Source organism: Helianthus annuus, chromosome 1 (genome assembly GCF_002127325.2).
Source record: "Helianthus annuus cultivar XRQ/B chromosome 1, HanXRQr2.0-SUNRISE, whole genome shotgun sequence".
In the NCBI taxonomy this organism is placed as follows: domain Eukaryota; kingdom Viridiplantae; phylum Streptophyta; class Magnoliopsida; order Asterales; family Asteraceae; genus Helianthus; species Helianthus annuus.
Genome location: NC_035433.2, coordinates 33606336 through 33628125, shown reverse-complemented (window position 1 = coordinate 33628125; position 21790 = coordinate 33606336). Strand labels below are relative to the sequence as shown.

The 21790-nt window shown below is 37.7% G+C and overlaps 1 non-coding gene across 1 annotated transcript; it reads right to left on the bottom strand.

Moving 5' to 3' along the window:
- Positions 1–897: 897 nt before the first annotated feature.
- On the bottom strand, positions 898–1025 carry LOC118483116. The gene has a single exon (XR_004869609.1). It is a non-coding gene; the product is annotated as a small nucleolar RNA snoR111 (small nucleolar RNA).
- Positions 1026–21790: the final 20765 nt, after the last annotated feature.

Here is a 21790-nt window from a genome sequence, read left to right as displayed (position 1 = left end):
CGTGTTCGTTCGGTTCGTTTACAGCCCTACAAATAGTACTTGTGGTTTCACGTTTAGTTCCACCTTTTGTAAATTGCAGGTATACTCCCTATGATTTTTTATTTGTTACTCGAATAGCCCCCTGAGTAAATGTCAGTTAGTTTGGTCAGTTAAGTTGGTGTGAAATTACTAAATTGTCCTTAATAAACATGAAAATCTGATTTATTATTTAATTTAAAAACTTTTATAAATTAATCATTCAAACGTATCTTTCTTCTCACAGATCTTCATCTTCTCTATTCTATCGAACCCTAATACTGTGTTCCAGAGATCCACTTAACAGGGGGAGGGGAGAGGAGAGAAAATGGGTTTTTTTTGCCTGATAATAGTCTTTCCAATTTGGAAAGACATGGAGGGGAGGGGAGGGATGGGAAGGGATTTTTAACTCAGGAACACACCCTAAAACCCACACCCCTACACACTTCAATCTCCGAAAAAAACAACCTTTCATCTTCAACTTAAGTGACAGATCATATAAATGAAACCTAAATCAAATTAGTAGACAACCCAATTTTTTAAACGGATCTTGCTCAACCTAGTCAACTTTTTAAACGGAACTTTCAACATTTTAAACAAGGCATGTATTTTAGATAATGTAACTAAAAACTTTAACGATTAATAATTATTGTATTGATCCACAACTTATTTGATATTTGTATCCTGTTTCAAGTAGTGATTATCAACGCTTCTCAAATACGAGTTCTTTTAACAATCATTCAATAAAAGCACATTAATCTTGAAATCGATTTAACAGAGGAATAAAATAAAGTCTACTTTTTTATCCAAAAAGAAAAGAGAAAATAAAATCAAACACTATAAAAAGAAGCAGTAAATTAAGAGAAATTCGTTAGAAAGAAATTGTGGACGAGCAACAATCAGAGCGTCAATGGGAAATATGACGACTGAAACGATATCTCGCCAGCTTTACTTTATCCTCATGTTTTCAAATTGATGAGACAATCTGTAAATGTCTATCAAATATTTATTTATAAACAGAGGAATACAACTTCACTTGATTTGCTCAAGACTTAAGAAATAAGAGAATCGAAAGATGAAATTACGAAGAATTTGAAGCATTTAAAATGGAGGTTTTAAGGATGAGCGAACTCCGTCGGAAAACGAGAGAGGCTGTATGCAATGAAGGAGATGGGGCTGCTGGTATGTATGTATTTATAGAGGGTTTGTGAAAACCCTAGATGGATATTTACGTTCTTACCCCTCGTTAGTATGTTTACTAGGCTTTCTATTCTATTCTATTAAAACTAAAAGTTGAGGAAAAAAAAAAAAAAGTTGTACGATACCATTGTTTGTATGGTAACCGTGATCAGGGATGAGCAAATGGTACCGGATAGTAGCACTGAATTTCCCGAACCAAAACATTTCCATTATCAATTCGGCACAAACTTTTGTCGTTTTCTATATTAGTGCCGGTTTTTACATTCATGTACTAATACCGAATATGACCGTACCTGTATTTCCGATACCAGTACTGGTTTGATACCGGTTGACACCAATCTTATTCCAACCCCTGATATTAAAAAATGATTAAAGTTAAAAAGTAAAGAAAATAACTATTATTATAATATTAAAATAATAAAAGTATTAAAAAAACTATATATTATTATAATATTAAAATACTTGTTCGATACCGGTTGACACCAAACTTATCCCAACCCCTGATATTAAAAAAGGAAATAAAGTTAAAAAGTAAAGAAAATAACTATTATTATAATATTAAAATAATAAAAGTATTAAAAAAACAATATATTATTATAATATTAAAATCACTATTAATTTCAATTCGTTTAATAATAGTGGGATTTTCGTTTCGCAGGCCTTTGGTCATTATTGGTCTGGTTCATTACAATACGAGTACGATACAGATATTTGGACGTGTTTTACATCGATTTAAAACAATAAAATGAATACCTGTATTGGTACCGGTGTTGTTCGGTAGGTATCGGTCCGTTACGATTAGGGATGTAAATGAGCTGAGCTGAACCAAACCAGGGTGGGCTCAGGCACGGCTCGTTTAAAAATCGAATAGAGCTGGGCCAACTCATTTTTCTTAACGAGCTGGAAAGTCGGGCTCGGGCTCGACTCGTCAAAAGCTTGAGCCAGCTCGTTTGTTTAAAAAAGTTTATATTTTTGTATTTTTTTATACACATAATGATATACATATAACCAAAAACAATAAATAAAACATTTAGGCTAATAGAGTAGTAATTTTGAGAAAACTATAAATAAAATGAACAAGAAAAATTTTTATGTTACTTACCTTAATATATATTTTTTTAAATCAATATTACTAATTAAGACTATAGCTTAACAATTTATTTATTTTGATAAAAACTAGCCATGTTACTTACTGGTATAAATATATTATATTATGTGGTTATCAACTCCATAAATAAATTGACTTGTTCTCTAAGATTTCATCTCTTATATATATTCATTGTAATTCTTCGTTAAAGACATATCTATCAATGAAATATTAGTCTCTTTCCTCTTACACATCTCTCTTATTGTTTGCTATTAGGCTAGTTTCACAACACGTTATCAACACGAAGTGCTCTCTTACGATAACGAGTACCTCCAACCTCTTCTTCCTTTATGCTTTCTGATTTCGTCTTTTGAGGATGTTGGCTGCGTGGATTAGATGGGCACGTGAAAATTTCATCGGAGACGGACTCAATTTAGAACGTGAAAAGTTTAAAAGAATCTGAGGTAAACTATCTGCTTTTATTGTATGTATTTTATTGATGCTCACGACAAGTTAAATAAAACGTCCATGTGAAATCATATAAATGCATACAATCTTAAAAAACTAGTTGTACATTCTCTAATCGCGTCAACTACATATTATAGTGTCCGCATATAATTAATATTGATTTGCTCTTTTAGGCATTTTAGAGATATTATAAACTATAAATTAGCAACTATATGTTGCTTTATGAAGTTGTACTTAATGTATGGGGAGTTTTTCAAAAAAAAAAACATTGATTTTTCATTTCTAACCCAATTCTTTTCATATTTTTGCAATTTAATCTTAACACTTTTTATTTTCATCTTTGGCCCCTCATAAATTTCATCTTTCACAAGTTATTCGTTTTACGTTTCGTTCTAAATTTTGCAAGACACGCCGAAACGTGCGTGCAGGGTTCACCATTTTTTGGTATATCTTTTCCCATTTGACAGGCCCGTCGTAACACGTTTATTTTCCCCTTCAACTTAGTTATTCTTTTCTACGTTTTACATTTCGGTCTAATTCTTCGCATTAACGCACCGCAACGGTCGTGCGTGGTTCAACGATTTTACGTCTGTTTTTCGTTTGGTGTTATCTTTTCCTTTTTTATTTATTTTATTTTTACGAACTTTTCCAATGTTGGGTCGCTAACAATGGTGTGGCATTGGTGCCACTTGGCACGATTTTACAAACGTTTTTAACCTATTAAGTTTTTTACTAATATTTTGTTTCGAGTTTACCCTATATACTTCCTTGACTTAAAAAAAACTATTTTTTACGTTCATATTTTTATTTACGTGTCGGTATAAATATGATTTGCTCTACGTTTCAACGTAAACTTTTTTCTGGAAAACGAGTCAGATCAAATATAATACGTTTCATTAAAAGAAACATTTTTACGTGCATATTTTTATGTACTATAAATTTCAATTGGTTTACGTTTGGGAGTGAGTCAGGACAAATATCATATGTATTCGTCCGTATATTATGTATGTTTCGTAAATTTTGTTTCGAACCGTGTGAAGTCAAATTGTAGTTTCTTTTCTATTTATGAGTCGGATCACAAATAAATTCTATTTACTTTACGTTTTGATCAAATCACAATTCTTATATAGATTATATCGAGTTCAATCGAATACGTCAAAACGCGTGTTTTCGTATGATTAACGTATCACACAACGTTTGGACTAATTCATTCGATGTTTGCGATGTTCTCGCGCCGCAACATGCGCGAGCCTTATTGCTAGTTTAAATATATTTTAAAGCATAACAATGCTCTTAATTAATATTAAATTGTGCTTGGCTTAAAGTAATGTTTAAAAAAAAGTTAAGAAAGCATTGATAAACAAAAGTATATGATTTTTATAAGTTAAATCAATTGTTTGGTTGCGTCAATAATGACATTCTTTTACCTCTCTTTGAAATATTAGTTCTTTTCTCCCTATAATTCTTCTCATATTCATGTGTTAATAGGCTAGTTTAACAACACGTTATCAGCACGATAGCAACCAATGACTTACTCAAGTTGTACTCTTTTTCCCTTGACTAAGTTTTGTCCCATTGGGTTTTCTTAGTAAGGTTTTTAATGAGACAACATACCTGATCCAAAAGTATAAGAGGGAGAAAATGCGTGCTGCACTCTTTTTCCCTTATCTGAGGTTTTGTCCCATTTTGTTTTCCTAGCAATGTTTTTAACGAGTCAGCATCTCAAAGCGTATTAAGCTGATAACCAAGGGGGAGTGTTATAAATATATTATATTATGTGGTTATCAACTCCATAAATATATTGGCTTGTTCTACAAGATTTCATCTCTTATATATATTCATTGTAATTCTTTGTTAAAGACATATCTATCAATGAAATATCACGCTCTTTCCCCCTACATCTCATTCTCTTATTGTTTGCAATTAGGCTAGTTTCACAACAGTTACTAATTAAACAACATTTCTTAAATATATTAGAATATACACGCGTACACACACATCTATAATTTAGGGTTTAATTTAAACGTGCCAAACGAGCGAGCCGCGAATCGAACCTACCTTGGCTTTGGCTCGACTTATTTACAAACCGAGCTGAGCCGAGCCAGCTCGTTTAAAACCGAGCTAACTTAGAACCGAGCTTTTTTTGAACTTTTTTCGAGCGAGCCCCAAGCCACGAACTTTTTGAACGACCCTAGTTACGATACCGGTATCATACAAATACTCGATATAGCTTACGATACCAAAAAAATATTTTATTACGAATATAATTTTGTGTTCAATGAATTTTATACCGCCACATTCATAACTCTTAGTTGAATACTTGCTTTTATATTGAAACATGTGCCATATCATTTACCTTAATAATTCATTAAGGCCATTCGTATTAAAAGAAAGCAAATTAATACTTATAAAAGATTTTATGTAACACCCTACTAGTAGCTGAAGTGTATTGTGTGTGACTTAAGAAAGGTAATCATTGCATCCAATCATGTAAACAATATAAACCAACAACGATGCCATAGATATATTGATTTCAACCAAAGTTTACAAGTTGCCAACATGGTTTCAAGTTTCAACAACGTTCATAACGTTATCCAACACATAGATATTAAGTCATTTTACACATCACAAAAGATTGTTTTTGACATAAAACATATTGAGGTTTTGTCCCTTATATACCCATACGAAGTTGGGATATAAAAGACAAATCCTCCAAAAGCAGCAATCGTTGTCATTGTCATTCTCGTTTCCCGTAGTGAATCCCCGGCTCAAGACTTGTTTCCTGAGATACATGTAGTTTTAAAAAGTCAACAAAAGTTGAGCGAGTTCATGTAGTTATTGTTATCATATGAAATCTCATGTTTGTAATCTTGTAATGAAATCATGGTATGTTATTAGCATTCATGGAGTTTTAAGGATCTATCAGTGTGCCGCGAACACCCTGACATATGTACCATAAGTAAGTAACCAAACCGAGACAACTTTGACATCAATGGAATCATAAAAGCACTCCTAAGGTACCAACCAGGAGTGGAGCGCATCTCAAGCTCTATAGATCTATCTCTTTTGCACCTTGGTCACTAAGTGATTAATGGTTACTATTGTCATCATCCTACTTACGCACATTGATCATGTCATCATCTAAACCCATAGCTAACATACCGTGTGTTATGACGTGTATTTCCCCTCAGTTGATTTAAAAACAAAACATTGAAATCATTGAAAGGAGGGACGTTGTAACAGCTCTCACCAAAATTATTGTTTATTAAATCATTTTATCCAATAGGAAACCCTAATTGAGACCCCCAAGTAATTCTGCGCAAACCCTAAAATTTTCAGAACAATCAGAATCAGGATCAGGGCCCCTAAAACACAGGGGGGGGGGGTATTCCCCACTTGACGATTATCTTCATATCTCGCTGTCTAAATTGAAAATTCTCGTTCTGTCGATTCAGCTGAGCTACAAACACACGTGGCAACCCTATGATGAGATGTGGCCCGTCGCGTCACGCGACGCCCCCAGGGTGACCCCTCGCGTCACGCGAGGGGGTCAAATTCTCAGTATAAATAGAGGGGTTTGGGAATTGAATTTCTGCGTTGGAACGACAAACAAATTCGTTATATACACTGAGTTATAGCCTTTTTACTACTAAACACACACATAAGCTCGAATTTTGCTACGATACAGGGTATTAACTCGATCGCTGCTACGATTCGATGTCCGACCGATTGAAACTATCCGATGAATGTTTAAGTGCTACTCAAATTGGGTTTATACTTTGTGTGGATGTTTGAGTGTCGCCCGAACTCGGGCTATACTCTGTCATTTGTTGCGAATCCGCTGGATGTTTAAGTATTGCACTTTGTCATTCGTCATGAGGATTTTAATCTCGTGAGCTTATCGTAAAAGTTGTATTCAGTTACTTACCTAGTTTCAAGTGCATTATTGTTTAAATTAGATTATCAGGCTTATCAGGAGGCTACACTCTACCCCATACACTTACAATCAAAGTAGATGCTAATTCTCAGAAGATTTGAATCAGGAAGCTTGTTAAATCAATACAGCATGCTTATAATGTGAGTCATTCTCTTTTTATCAAACTGTTTTACAATACCTCAATTTATTTTGAAAGGTTATAATTACAGAGGCTAAGTCATGGTAATCTTAATCAATGGCTAGTGGGGTATTGTGCACATTACTAATTTCTCACAGGGTTAGGCTAATAAGCCCTAACACAGGTTAGGCAAATAAGCCCTAAAAGTGATATATCATCACTAATTGGGTGACAGGACCCAATAGTGGTATGCCCATCGTCACCAGGAGGTGACACGGCGCCATGTAACAATAAGATAGAAACCATTGTAATCGCTCTTATGCTGTAATTTATAACTAAGAGTCATTTTATAAAACCTGAATGAACTCACTCAGTATTTCCTGCTGACAAAACCTTTTTAAAACGCATTTCAGGTAATTACAGTAGATTGGAGTAAGAGTTGGATACGGCACCGACAAAGACTAACAGAAGTGGCTCATTTTATCAATTAAATTAAATTAAGAATTATCATTTTATGTATTCGGGTTTATCCCATATTAAAAGCTACCTTTGTAAAACATGGGTTTATCCCCATATATTTAATAAACAAAATCCGGTGTTTCTAAACTCTAATATTTTTCCTAACTCACGGTCCTGATGAAATTTCCGCTGCAATGTTTTCAAAAATAACCACTGGTACCACTTGGCTGCTCGCGGCTCCGATTCCGTCCAGGGTGGGGTCGTGGGCCGTGACAGAAGGTGGTATCAGAGCCACTGATATAAGCCAATAGGTGTTGTGATAATAATACCTAAGCCTAAATAAAAGAGTTAGGAAATTGCTATTAACTGGTAGCACACATGATAGCATTTAGACTTGAACTTAAGAAAAAATGCCTTAGTATAAGATAAGCTAAATACTTGTGTGATAGAATTTTTGGTATGCCATGAGAATGATAACTAGAACGTTGCAAGTATAATAAATAAGCAATAACACTTGACCCCTGTTATTTCTTATTAGTACTACTCTGTTCTAGAACATGATCCGTCATGTGAAGACTAATTTGCTTAGTCCTAGTTGAAAGTCATAATGCACTTTCCAAATCATGATTTAAGAAAAATACTATTTATGGGAAATATAAATTTTCTCAAACAAGACTGGGTATGGTGTAGCAGACTCTCCAACTTGTCCGGATATACTGGGATTACCTCTCCGGTTAGAATCGGGTAAGCAGGTATATAATATGTCAAACAAGTGACAAAATTTCCCTAAATAGTATCATGACCAGATATCTGACTGGTTCTTGGAAATATGAATTTGTTAAATACATTTACCTTATAAAGGGTATGTATATTACAGCATGTGAAATATGTGATTATATAGATATGTATATCTATAAGGAAATCCAAAAACTATAAGGATTGACAATTCGGAATAAAGCACAAGCATATGTGTCAATAATAAATCTAGATTCCTTTTTCAAGAATCTCTTACATATATCGATATCAAACGTTATTTCGTTTGATCATCTACCTCGTAACTCGAGCGACAATAATAACAATGGAAACCCATTAAGTTGGGACACCATCAAAAGTATAAGAATTTCCAATGCGTTACCATAAACTATTAACGCAAGTAAGAAACATGTAAAGTTGTGCTAGTGCACAAGAAAACACATGAAACTTAAATTATACATCCATAGACGTCGAAGTATATCACACATGACTTTCGAGGAAAGACCTTTGGAAAATATGATTGGGCACGACGACACCAATACTAATTCCGTCAGTGGAAGAACTACTAATCAAAAAGCAGCATTTGGCCACATGATCCTACAAATGATCTGAATATCGCTGAGGTACGTTGGGACAAGATTTCACAACCATCGGTGCACAGTCTAATCAGAGTCATAATTATTATCACTGAAAAAGGAGTCACATACCTTTGCAACTCCCTCTATTTGATTTTATTCGACATTCCATGATAACGTCACTTAACAACGGTTATCACATGAAATTCCAGATAAAGTTCTTATATTTCATTCATTAAAATTCTGAGTTCTGCGTATAATAAGTTGACTTTCGCATTTCTGTCTCCCTTAATGGTCATCATACCATGAGGATTTCTTTCATAGTAGCAAATATTGATCTATTTCATTTCTTGGTAAATCCACACATTACACATGCACTGTTTGTTACGCATGTGGTTCATTTGAGTTATGAAGACCATAGGAGGGCTTCATTCCAATTTGTTGTTTTATCAAAAGTTCAAATCACGTTTTGCTATACTTGATCTTTGCATTGTAAACCACATTTTTGGCAAAACGATAATTCTTTGATATTGAATCGATGAATTTCCTGAAAAACTCGATTTTCTTTTGAATGGTATACATGATTTTTGTCGTGACCATGTCAGAACTTTCTTATCAATATATGAACTCGTTGTGTTTAAACCAAGTTCAATTGCTTGAACTTGCTCGCATTACGTATTCTATTTAAGATCCCATATGATGGATTGAGGCTATCATATTCAAAATAGTACCAACAAGCACTTCATTTGCTTTGAACCATAACATGCTTGCTTGGCCTTCGACTTCATCATTTCTTTGATCACGATCACCTTGTGGTGACGTTTTCACAAGTTTGAAGCTTGCGCTAATCTCGTTGCTCACACCATGCTCGGATTTAATTATTTAATTATTTATTGCGTATTGATATTAAATCCGCTTGTTCGATCTATGTATTATCAGTCTTAATGCAATTGTGTGTTAAGATAATGGTACCCCAGTTCGTGTTAAATATTCCGGTGTACCTCTTAACGGTTCTTTCACCATCGAGCGAACATTTCGTGATATTCATTGCCTTTCCTCTTTGCTCAAAAATACTGTTTATTCGTTCCATTTTCAGTTGTAGATCCTATGAAAATTATTTGAAACAAATATTCAGATTTACTTTGTGAACCCTTCGCTTAATTTCAAAACATGGTGATACTTGTTTGATCACTTCTATTATTGCCTTGTTTCAATCACTACGACACCTTGTGGTGTTGGTATGAACTTGCAACTTGTGCTAAATTACTATCAGTCATTTCATGCGGAACTATTTTTGCTTTTCATTTGCACACATTATATACACGGATTTAATTATTTATTTTATTAAATCCACTTTGTTGGTTTATCCTATAAAAGCAATCTTAACACATCGTGTGCTAAGATAATGATACACAAATTCATGTCATATCTCAGTGTATCTCTTAACAATTCCTACAACATCAATCGAGTATTTCTTGATCTTTTCGATCGAAAAACATTATTCAATTGTTTCATTTTCAATCGGAAATCTTACTAGAATTGTTTGAAACAAACATTCGGATTTACTTCATTAAACTTTCATTTCAAACTCAGTGAACTCGTCTGGTCACCGCTATTATTATTTCGTTCACTACGACACCTTGTGGTGGCGTTTTCTTTAATTTGAAACTTGAGCTAATCTCCTTTTCACATCTGATATACGGATTTATTTATTTATTTATTTTCTGTTGGTTCATTATCTTAAAAGAATATAATTATGTGTTAAGATAAAAGTACACAAATTTGTATCATATTCCTGTGTACCTCTAAAAGTTTCTTTCATTAATCGAAAATTCTATGATATTCATTTGGTTTTATCATCATCAATTGAAAATCCTATTCGAAAGGAATATCCAAAAATTTTATTTCAAAAAGCTTTCAGTTGATTATAAAAACGGTGAAAATTGTTCAGTCACCGCAATTATTGAATCATTTTGCGGTATCGGTATAAACTTGTAGCTTGCGCTAATCATTATCATACGGATTATTCAAAACCACGTATGTCTTTCGTTTAACTCATCCTTGAAAATAGTCTTAATGCAATTAAATGATACACTAACTCTGTTCTATATCGGTGTATCCTTGCTATTCAATAAATGTCCACACATTGATTTTCTTATATCATTACTCGATAGTTGACAAATTATTTTCGTACTTTTATTTCATTCAAGCTTGTTGATTCTGAATCTTCATCAGTTGACAATCAAAGTGAATTTTCTGTTGACAGTAAATTCTATTGTTTCTGAAAATCATTCCCAAACTTGTAAACATTCACATCCATTGATCATATATCTTTTGGCTTAAACCTAATCACCTTGGAAACAATATCAGTTCATCTCATTCATTTGAACACCTCATCTTTTGGAAATATCCCGATTCGCTTCCTTGAAACTCTCAGTTAATTTCGAAAATGGTGAATTTATTCGGTCACCATAATTATTGAATTCTTACAGCACTTTGGAGTGTCTGTATAAATTTGTAGCCGTACTAATAATAAACCCTATTCATACTTCATTCATTTGATTCATCATTTTTAATGGTCCTGATACAGTTATGTATTCAGACCATAATACACTAAATTCTATTGTATTGTCCAGTGTATCCTTACCATTTAAGTAAACGGTATTGATTTTCGGGTTGATCACTGACAAATCATTTTTCATACTTCTATTCACAAATAGAGATTTATTAATTCAGAATCTCCCTCAATTGATCAAAGTAAGTTCTTTTCTGACATTGAATTCTATTGTTTCTACAAAAGTCATTTTATTTCAAAATTCATGCCTATCAAATATCTTTTTGATTCATGAGACTTGGTCAAACTTGTTAATATTATTATTTCATCCCATTTGGTCAAACATCAATTCCTGAAACTAAAGTTTTAAAACCATTGAATTCCAACTATCTTATGATATGAATCTTTTGATTCCATCCCAGACACCATGATATATTAAAAGAAGTAACGTAACCCCAAGAAGATATCATAGTCCAAATCTCGAGGACGAGATTTAAAACAAGGTGGGGAGAATGTAACAACTCTCACCAAAATTATTATTTATTAAATCATTTTATCCAATAGGAAACCCTAATTGAGACCCCCAAGTAATTCTGCGCAAACCCTAAAATTTTCAGAACAATCAGAATCAGGATCGGGGCCCCTAAAACACAGGGGGGTATTCCCCACTTGACGATTATCTTCATATCTCGCTGTCTAAATTGAAAATTCTCGTTCCGTTGATTCAGCTGAGCTACAAACACACGTGGCAACCCTATGATGAGATGTGGCCCGTCGCGTCACGCGACGCCCCTAGGGTGACCCCTCGCGTCACGCGTGTGACAACCCGAAATTCTCAAGGTAAAAACTATTAGTTTCGCATTTAAAAATCAATTTTATATTGATCTTGTTCGACGAATTTATTATATACTTATCTAATTTATAGTGTGCAAACAATTATTCAAAACCAAATCCATATCGTAATGAACCGACCTGAACCGTTTAAACAATATACATATTATATTTGTTGGTGATAAGTTATACTCTAATTATTATTTGATTTTAATAGTAAAAAAAATAAATTAATATATATATGTATGTATTCACATGACCATCGTTGCCATCTCTTTTCCCTATCTTCTTATTCTTCCGATTTAGCAAGCCATCCCAAACACTCTCAATGTCAACAGCCCAATACCCTCACCTTGGGCTCAAGTCCACTTCGGCCCTAACCCCCCCCCCCAAAAAAAATTCATTAACCGCCCCCCACCCCACATAAATACATACGCATGTATTATGATGGTATCAAAAAGAAAAAAAACAAACCCTACTCCCATCTTGCCAATCAACAGCAGCTCCCTCCACCATCACACACACCACCTCTCGTCCCTCTCTCTCCCTCGGCAACCGGAATACATTATCACTCCTCCGTCACCGATCACCGGTAAGAACCCTCCATCCTTTTAGTTTACACCCTACAGTAACATATTCATCATGGTTTCCGTTCGACTTCATGTTTTTCGGTATGAATAAGTAGTGGTAGGGGTGTGTCATGGTTGCAAATTGATGCATGAGAGTTAACAGTTAATGAGTTTAACAGGATTACATGCTTATGTATGTTTGTTCACGTGTATACATGGAAGTTAATTAGTTGACTGTTACATGAATGAATGTTGAATATGAATCGTATATGTGAACAGTAAATGTGTAAGATAGACGAGCCGTGTGTATGCCGCGTTAGTGAACCGTAGGTGTGGATATGTGTGTGTGTGTGTGTGCAAACTGTATGAAAGATCGTATGTGCGAACCAAGTATAATGTTATGCAAATCGAGTACGAATGGTTTCGTTTAGACTGAAGGTATATGCTTAGTCGGCGAACCGTGAGTATCCGTATATATATGTATGCCAATATGTAGCACCATAGCCATAGGAGTAACTGCACGTATATGTGAAACCGAGTTATGTGCAGCCGTGTGAATGTACGTAAAGATAAATATGTATGGGTTAAGCATTCTGTTAGAATAAGGACTTTGGGTTCGGGAATCGTTCGGAAAAGCAGCCCGTGTGTGGGTCTTGAAACCCGATTAATCTTTGTTTCGGTCCGGGATAGGAATGGGTCATGGGTGTGGGATTGGTTCTAGGAACCATCGTGTGCTCGAGTCTTAATGGGTTCGATCGGGAAATCACGAGACCTGTTTAAGGTTGCTCTTAGTGTGCGATATTGATAATGATGCACGAGAGATTATGAGAAATTTGACAAGGGTTGGTGGTTAATAAGTATTGGTAGGGAATAATAATCAATCATAGGGTCACGCAAGAAGTATTCAATAATTATCATGCATGGATGTAGTAAAAATCGCATGGTAGTTCTAACTGACAAAAACCTGAGTTGAGTGGTTAGTTCCTTGCATTTGGGTGTTGGGTAATGCTCCATGCATGATCTTTGTTTAGGATTCTTTACTCATAAAAGTCGTGGTGTTGCATTCCATTTGCAGGTCACTCAAAGTATTTTAATATGGAGTTAGAAAATATAAACTAAATGGTTTGCATCTAATAATTGTATACAAGCATGATAAACAGAATATGAAGTGCATGAGACTTTGTAAATAAATTTAATATAATGTATGCATTTTGGAGGTTTAAGATAATGATTAATAATGGTGGTTATTTTTATTAATCCATATTTGACTGACATGCTATATGTGTTACGTGATGATAATTGGTTGTATGCAACTTGTTAGAATGCGTGCAGAACAATACGTGAATTATATGAATATGAACCTGACTTGTATGGTAACCATGTTATGTCACACCCCCAAAATCCACACGCGGAGTATCACCGCTTGGAGGCGTGACTAACCAGGATCAAGGCATGTAACAGAGAGTCAACAACTAGTTGAGCGAGTTCACAGTAAGTAAGTTCGTAATAGCAAGTATGTTTCGTAACGTGTGGCTCTACTAGGCCGATAGTATGTTCTATTAGTGGGGGCTTCCCATAGTTGCATATACACTAGACTATTTGTAACCATAAGTGTTCTTCTTAACCCAAGAACAGTAGTACGTACAAGGTTTACGTAGGTTTTACGTAAGTGTCCTTCACAAACCGAGGACAGTGGTACGCGGCGGTTTACGTAGGTTTTACGTAAGTGCCTGTCACAACCCGAGGCAGTAGTGAGTATAAGTTTACGTAGATTTTACGTAAGTGTCCTTCACCAACCGAGGACAGTGATGAGTACAAGTATACGTAGGTTTTACGTATGTATCCTGCGCATCCGAGGACGATGGTAGATAGTCTAGTAACAGTGTAAGTACAATTCTATTCCTTCAATCCTATTCCCAACCCCGGGAATCCCATGCCTTGTTTAGAGTGTGAACTCACCTTGGTTTGCTCGGTTTGCTAACTATGTGCTCGAAAGTAATCAATCAATCAATTAAGGCCTAAGGTAATGCATTTACACACAGTCAGTTCGTGTTGGTCAAATTTCACATGCAAACTTTGTCACAAAGTGCTTGGCAGTTAACCTCATGTACCGCATAAGCAGTTAAATCAATTTCATGCCATTCATGTACCACATCGTTGTCTATTGCAGTTTATTCCAATATAATCATCCAATAACATAACAGAGTTAGCATCTAATAGAACTAATGAGCTAACTGAATAAATAGAGTTAACAGAGTTAATTGATTAACAGAATTAATCAACTTAACTTAACGGAGTTGACATGCTTAACTAAATTAACAGAAACTCGGATCATGTATCATTACTATAATTCGGACTATTCATTATATCACAAAGTCGGACCATATGTTGTGTCACAAAAGTCGGACCATAGGTAAACATAAAACTCGGACCACATATGGAATATCAAAACTCGGACCACATCAATCTACAAAATTCAGACCAACATTACCCATCAAAACTCGGACTAGGTCATCAAGTATAAAGTTCGGACAAGGGCTTTAAGTATAAAACTCGGATTACATACCCTTTACCAAAAAATCGGACCTTACTTAACATTACAAAAGTTCGGACCTTGCATAGCATATGAAATTCGGACCTTGTGATTTATATAAAACTCAGACCTTGTGTCATATATATAAAGTTCGGACCTATCATGTATATCATTCTAAAAACTCAGACTAAACCTCTTGTAAAATTCGGACTACATAACATTTGAAAAGTTCGGACTATATATGCAATCAAGAGTCGGGCCAACCATCAATCATGTGAACATTCAAATTTAATGTAACAGTTACGTTTACAGACTACGATCAAAACCCTAATCTTCATACTTTGGCAATGCTGTAATCAAATCAAAATCAAACAATTCTAACATATCAGGCATCCTATTGTCAGGCATTTGATTACACAACAATGCACAAACCATTGCAAAAACAATCAGGATTTTCAATAAACACAGAGTCATTGTTTGTAGAATTAGGGTTTCGCATGAATCACATAATCAAGGATTAACAACAAATAATCATTAAACGTTTACCTTAGATTGATTCTAGATGAAGAGAGATAAAAAGTGATGATTGAGAGCTTGTGCCAATGATGAAGAAGATGATTGTAGGAGAGGATTGTAGAGGAATCTTGAAGGTACGTATGATGATTGTGAGATGATTGTGAGGGAGGTTAGGGTTAAGAGTTAATAAGATTTCACTAACTACTCTACACACCCCTAAGTATCATCTTTTACATAAAACACACCCTTCACAATATAATTTACAGTTTCATCACCAAGTTCATGTATTTGTCAAATCATTCGTAAAATAACACATAACCATGCAATAATCACAATACACTTTATCAAATCACAACGTATACAGTTACAAAGCAAACCAATTGTGTAAGCAAGCAACTAAACAAACAATGAACGTGCAATAAATGCGAAAGTGGAATCTAGGAAACTCGAGTTGTCACATTATCCCCAACTTGAAAGAAATTTCGTCCCGAAATTTAGCATGCGGTTACTGAGGAAGCTAGTTGAGTTGTATCGTTTACTGGTTTTTCCTAGGGTGTCACATCATCCCCCCGTTGATTTGGAATTTCGTCCCTTAATTCTGCAGTAGCTTCAGCCTCAGTAGTGGTTGCACGGTTTTCGAATAACTGGGGATACTTGAGTTTCATTTGGTCTTCTCGTTCCCAGGTGAACTCTGGGCCACGACGGGAGTTCCGACGAACTCGTACAAGAGGTATTCTAGTGTGCTTGAAGACCTTAACATCCCGGTCCGTGATTTCAACTGGTTCCTCGACGAATCGCAACTGCTCGTCGATAGTGAGCTCCTTCAAAGGAACTATGAGGGTCTCATCTGACAGACACTTCTTCAGATTCGACACGTGGAAAACGTTGTGAACTGCACCGAGTTCAGCTGGTAGGTTCAGTTTGTAGGCCACTTTGCCTATTTTCTCGATGATTTCGAATGGTCCGACATACCGCGGATTGAGTTTGCCCCGTTTACCAAAACGAACCACACCCTTCCAGGGTGAGACTTTGAGTAGCACTCGATCCCCAACTTGGAACTCGAGTGGTTTCCTGCGCTTATCAGCGTAACTTTTCTGACGGTCGCGAGCTGCCGCCATGCGTTGTCGTATCTGTGCAATTCGTTCAGTAGCATCAACTACAAGTTCTGGACCTGTGATTTGACTATCCCCCACCTCTGTCCAACAGAGAGGTGACCGGCATTTACGTCCGTACAATGCCTCGAATGGAGCGGCTTGAATGCTGGTGTGGTAACTGTTATTGTACGAAAACTCCACTAACGGAAGATGCTTTTCCCAGCTGTTGCCAAAATCGATAACACATGCCCGAAGCATGTCTTCTAGAGTTTGAATCGTGCGCTCAGACTGCCCATCCGTCTGAGGGTGATATGCTGTGCTCATGTCTAGTCGAGAGCCAAAAGATTTGTGCATTGCTTGCCACAGTTCTGAAGTGAATCGTGCATCCCGATCCGAAATAATAGAGATTGGCACTCCGTGCCTCGAAACAACTTCTTTCAAGTAGACCTCTGCTAAGGTAGAGAACTTATCCGTTTCTTTGATAGCCAAGAAATGAGCAGACTTTGTGAGTCGATCTACGATCACCCAAATAGTATCATTCCCACGCTGGGATCTAGGTAGGCCAGTAACAAAATCCATGGAAATTTCCTCCCATTTCCATTGCGGTATCTTTGGTTGCTGAAGTAGGCCTGATGGTTTCTGATATTCAACTTTGACCCTTGCAAAGGTCAAACATTTGCTGACGTACGTTGCGATGAGGGCTTTCATGCTTGGCCACCAATACGTAGTTTTAAGATCGTGGTACATCCTATCCGAACCTGGATGTACCGAGTAGCGAGACTTGTGCGCTTCATCCATCACAAGTTCTCGTAAACCGCCATATAGTGGGACCCAAATACGTCCCGTTACATAGTAGGCGTCGTCTTCCTTCTGTTCTAATCGCTGCCTTGAACCGCGTAAGGCTTCAGCCTTGACATTTTCTGGTTTCAATGCTTCTACCTGAGCGTCTCGTATCTGAGCAGGAAGACTGGACTGGATAGTGAGCTGCAGGGCTCGTACACGCCTAGGTGTAGTATCTTTTCGACTGAGGGCATCAGCCACAACATTGGCTTTGCCTGGATGGTACTTGATGGCGCATTCGTAATCATTAAGTAGCTCGACCCATCGACGTTGCCGCATGTTCAATTCCTTCTGCTTGAAAATATGCTCGAAACTCCTGTGATCGGTGTAGATAGTGCACTTGGTACCGTACAGGTAGTGTCGCCATATCTTAAGCGCGAAAACAACAGCTCCCAGCTCTAAATCGTGCGTAGTGTAGTTCCGCTCGTGAATCTTGAGTTGACGTGACACATAAGCAATAACTTTATCCCGCTGCATCAATACACAACCAAGCCCCTGTATCGATGCGTCACAATAGACCACAAAATCATCCGTGCCCTCTGGCAATGAGAGGATAGGTGCACTCCAAAGTCTATCCTTTAAGTGCTGAAAAGCGGTTTCCTGTGTATTACCCCAACGATAGGTAACACCTTTCTGTGTCAGTAGTGTAAACGGCTGCGCAATCTTTGAGAAGTCTTTGATAAACCGTCTGTAATAACCCGCCAAACCCAAGAATTGGCGTATTTCTGTTGGTGTACGCGGTGCAGGCCAGTTCCTGATCGAATCTACCTTGGATGGATCAACATGAATCCCATCCTTGTTTACCACATGGCCTAGAAAATGGACTTCACGAAGCCAGAAGTCACATTTTGAAAACTTGTCGTACAGTTGTTCCTTTCGAAGAAGTTCCAAGATAAGTCGTAGATGCTGCTCGTGTTCCTCCTGACTCTTGGAGTAGATCAGAATGTCGTCGATGAAGACAATCACGAACTTGTCTAAATAAGGCTTGCACACCCTGTTCATAAGGTCCATGAAAACTGCAGGCACGTTCGTTAGTCCGAATGGCATGACTAGAAACTCGTAGTGGCCGTAGCGAGTTCTGAATGCTGTCTTAGAGACGTCCTCATCCCGGACTCTCAGCTGATGGTAACTTGACCTCAAGTCTATCTTGGAGTAGTAACTCGACCCTTGCAACTGGTCAAATAAGTCATCAATACGCGGCAGAGGGTAGCGGTTCTTCACTGTCACCTTGTTTAGTTCGCGGTAATCTATGCATATCCTGAAAGTACCGTCCTTCTTCTTCACAAATAGTACTGGAGCTCCCCAAGGCGAAGAGCTAGGACGAATAAAGCCCTTATCCAAGAGCTCTTGTAGTTGCTTTGATAGTTCTTCCAGTTCGGTTGGAGCTAATCGATACGGTGCGCGGGCTATAGGTGCTGCTCTAGGAGCTAGCTCGATTTGAAACTCGACCTGGCGATGAGGCGGTAGACCAGGTAAATCTTCAGGAAACACTTGAGGAAAATCGCGTACAACTGGGATATCCTCTATTCTTTTCTCTTTCGTTGATGCATCAGTAACAAGTGCCAAAATGGCAGTGTGACCCTTTCGCAAACACTTTTGGGCCTTCAGGAAGGAGATGATGCCAACCACGGCACCACTCTTATCGCCTTGAACTTCGAGAGGTTCTTTACCAGAACGGGGAATACGAATGATCTTCTCCTTACATAGAATTTCTGCTTGCTGCTGGGATAACCAATCCATACCAATGACGATGTCAAAACTACCCAGAACTATAGGAATGAGGTCGATAGAGAAAGTCTGACCAGCGAGGATAAGATTACAACCCTGAACTATGTGTGTGGCCTCTAGACTTTTACCATTAGCTAACTCTACGACATGTTTGGTGTTTAAGGGAGTTGGTGCACGTTTTAACATTTGGCTAACTTTCAAAGACACATAACTTGTATCCGCACCCAAATCAAACAATACAGTAACATAAAAGTCGTCAAGAAGAAACTTACCCATAACTACGTTGGGATCATTTCTGGCATCACCCTGCCCCAGCACAAATGCACGCCCCCTAGCTTCGTTGCCGTTGTTGTTTCCACCGTTATTGTTTCCGTTGCCTTGGTTATTGTTGTTGTTGTTGTTGTTCTGGTTTCGGTTTAACTGAGGGAAGTGTCTTTTGAAGTGACCTTCAGCGCCACAATGAAAACATCCCTTGTTGCCCTGTTGCTGATTCTGCTGTGCTTGCTGTTGCTGCTGATTCTGATTCGCAAGCCGCGGGCTCCTACAATCCTTGGCCTCATGACCCATCTTGAGACACCTCTGGCAACGACCCTTGTTGCACTGGACACTGTGGTGTCTGTTACAATTGTTACACCTTGTGAGGTTCCCTCGATAACCACCCTGCCTGTGACTGCCCGAAGATTGCTGACTAGGGCTCTGATAGTTGTCAGTCTTTCGCTGCTGCACCTGAGACTAAACTGAAGCTGAACCTTTGCTGGAACCCCCCTCCCATTTTCTCTTGTTGACACTGGGGGTAGCAGGAGTAGCAGAAGTGGTAACGGTAGCAGTAGCGCTGATGCGCTTAGGCAGCCTGTCTTGTTCCACTGCCTGATCCGTGAGGCGATGAGCAAGGCGCTGAATATCCTGGATCTTAGCAAGGTTGGCCGATGTCACGTGGCTTTGAATTTCTGGTGCCAACCCCTTGAGATACAACTCAATGCGTCTGATAGGAGGGTCCACCATGGTTGGACACAGAATGGCCAGCTCATTTGACCTTTTAGTATATGCCTCAATTTCCGACCCAGTCATCTTCAAATGAAAGAACTCCACTTCTAACTTGTGGATGTCGTCGCGTGTGCAGTATTCCCGTTTAATCAGCTCCTTGAAATCATTCCAAGGAGTGGCGTTAGCAGCTGCCAATCCTAAAAGTTGGACTTGCGCATTCCACCAAGTCAGCGCGATTCCTTCCAGTGTGCCAGTGGCGTACTTCACCCTACGAGCCTCAGGGCATTCACACATTTCAAACACAGACTCGAGCTTTTCAAACCAATGGAGGAGTCCCACTGCTCCCTCCGTGCCACTGAACGTGCTTGGACGACAGTCCATGAAATTCTTGAAAGTGCAAACAGGTGGCTGAGCGTGTTGACCTGTTGTGTATATAAGAACAGGACAAGGTTAAACACAAGAGTTGGTTTAGGAATGTAGGATCTAAAGATCCTAGTGTGAGTTACGGGGTATACATCCTGCGTGTGCAGCTGCAAGTGCCGCAGCAACTTGTTCGTTGATAAGAGCCGTCAACTGGGCTTGTGTCAAGTTAATGCGTCCAGCCATGATCTTCATAGCAAGGGTAACATAAGTGAGAGAGGTTCGCGAATAATGCGATGACAGAAGAGAGTAAGCACACAAGTGTTCTCAAGCAATATCGAATAGTAGGCAACGTAATCTAAGCATACCACGAGCAAAGTTCTATGAAATTCTAGCATGTAGGCAATAAACATAAACCATATTACCTAGAATGTTGAGTCTTGCACATGGAGCGAGGCGTCGTTGTGGATCGTTGAGCACTGTACTGGTTAGTCTGGTTTTAATAAAAACGTTTTTCCCTTATTAAAACCAAGTTCTCTATAACCAATGGCTCTGATACCAATCTGTCACACCCCCAAAATCCACACGCGGAGTATCATCGCTTGGAGGCGTGACTAACCAGGATCAAGCCACCAATCATATAGAACAACGTAAATAGTAAAAGTAAATGTCATTAAACCAAACCAATCCATATGAAAGGTGTTCAAAACATAAGTATAAATTCAAATAAGTATAAATTCAACGTTTAGCGGAAGCAAATGAGTAAAAGCCCAATCATAAGTAAAGTATGAAATGTCAAATGTTTAATCAAAGCATTCACGATCCTTGTCCACAACGACCGCGCCTCCCTGTGCAAGCTCCATGTATACCTAACGACCTGCAAGGCATGTAACAGAGAGTCAACAACTAGTTGAGCGAGTTCACAGTAAGTAAGTTCGTAATAGCAAGTATGTTTCGTAACGTGTGGCTCTATAGGCCGATAGTATGTTCTATTAGTGGGGGCTTCCCATAGTTGCATATACACTAGACTATTTGTAACCATAAGTGTTCTTCTTAACCCAAGAACAATAGTATGTACAAGGTTTACGTAGGTTTTACGTAAGTGTCCTTCACAAACCGAGGACAGTGGTACGCGGGGGTTTACGTAGGTTTTACGTAAGTGCCTGTCA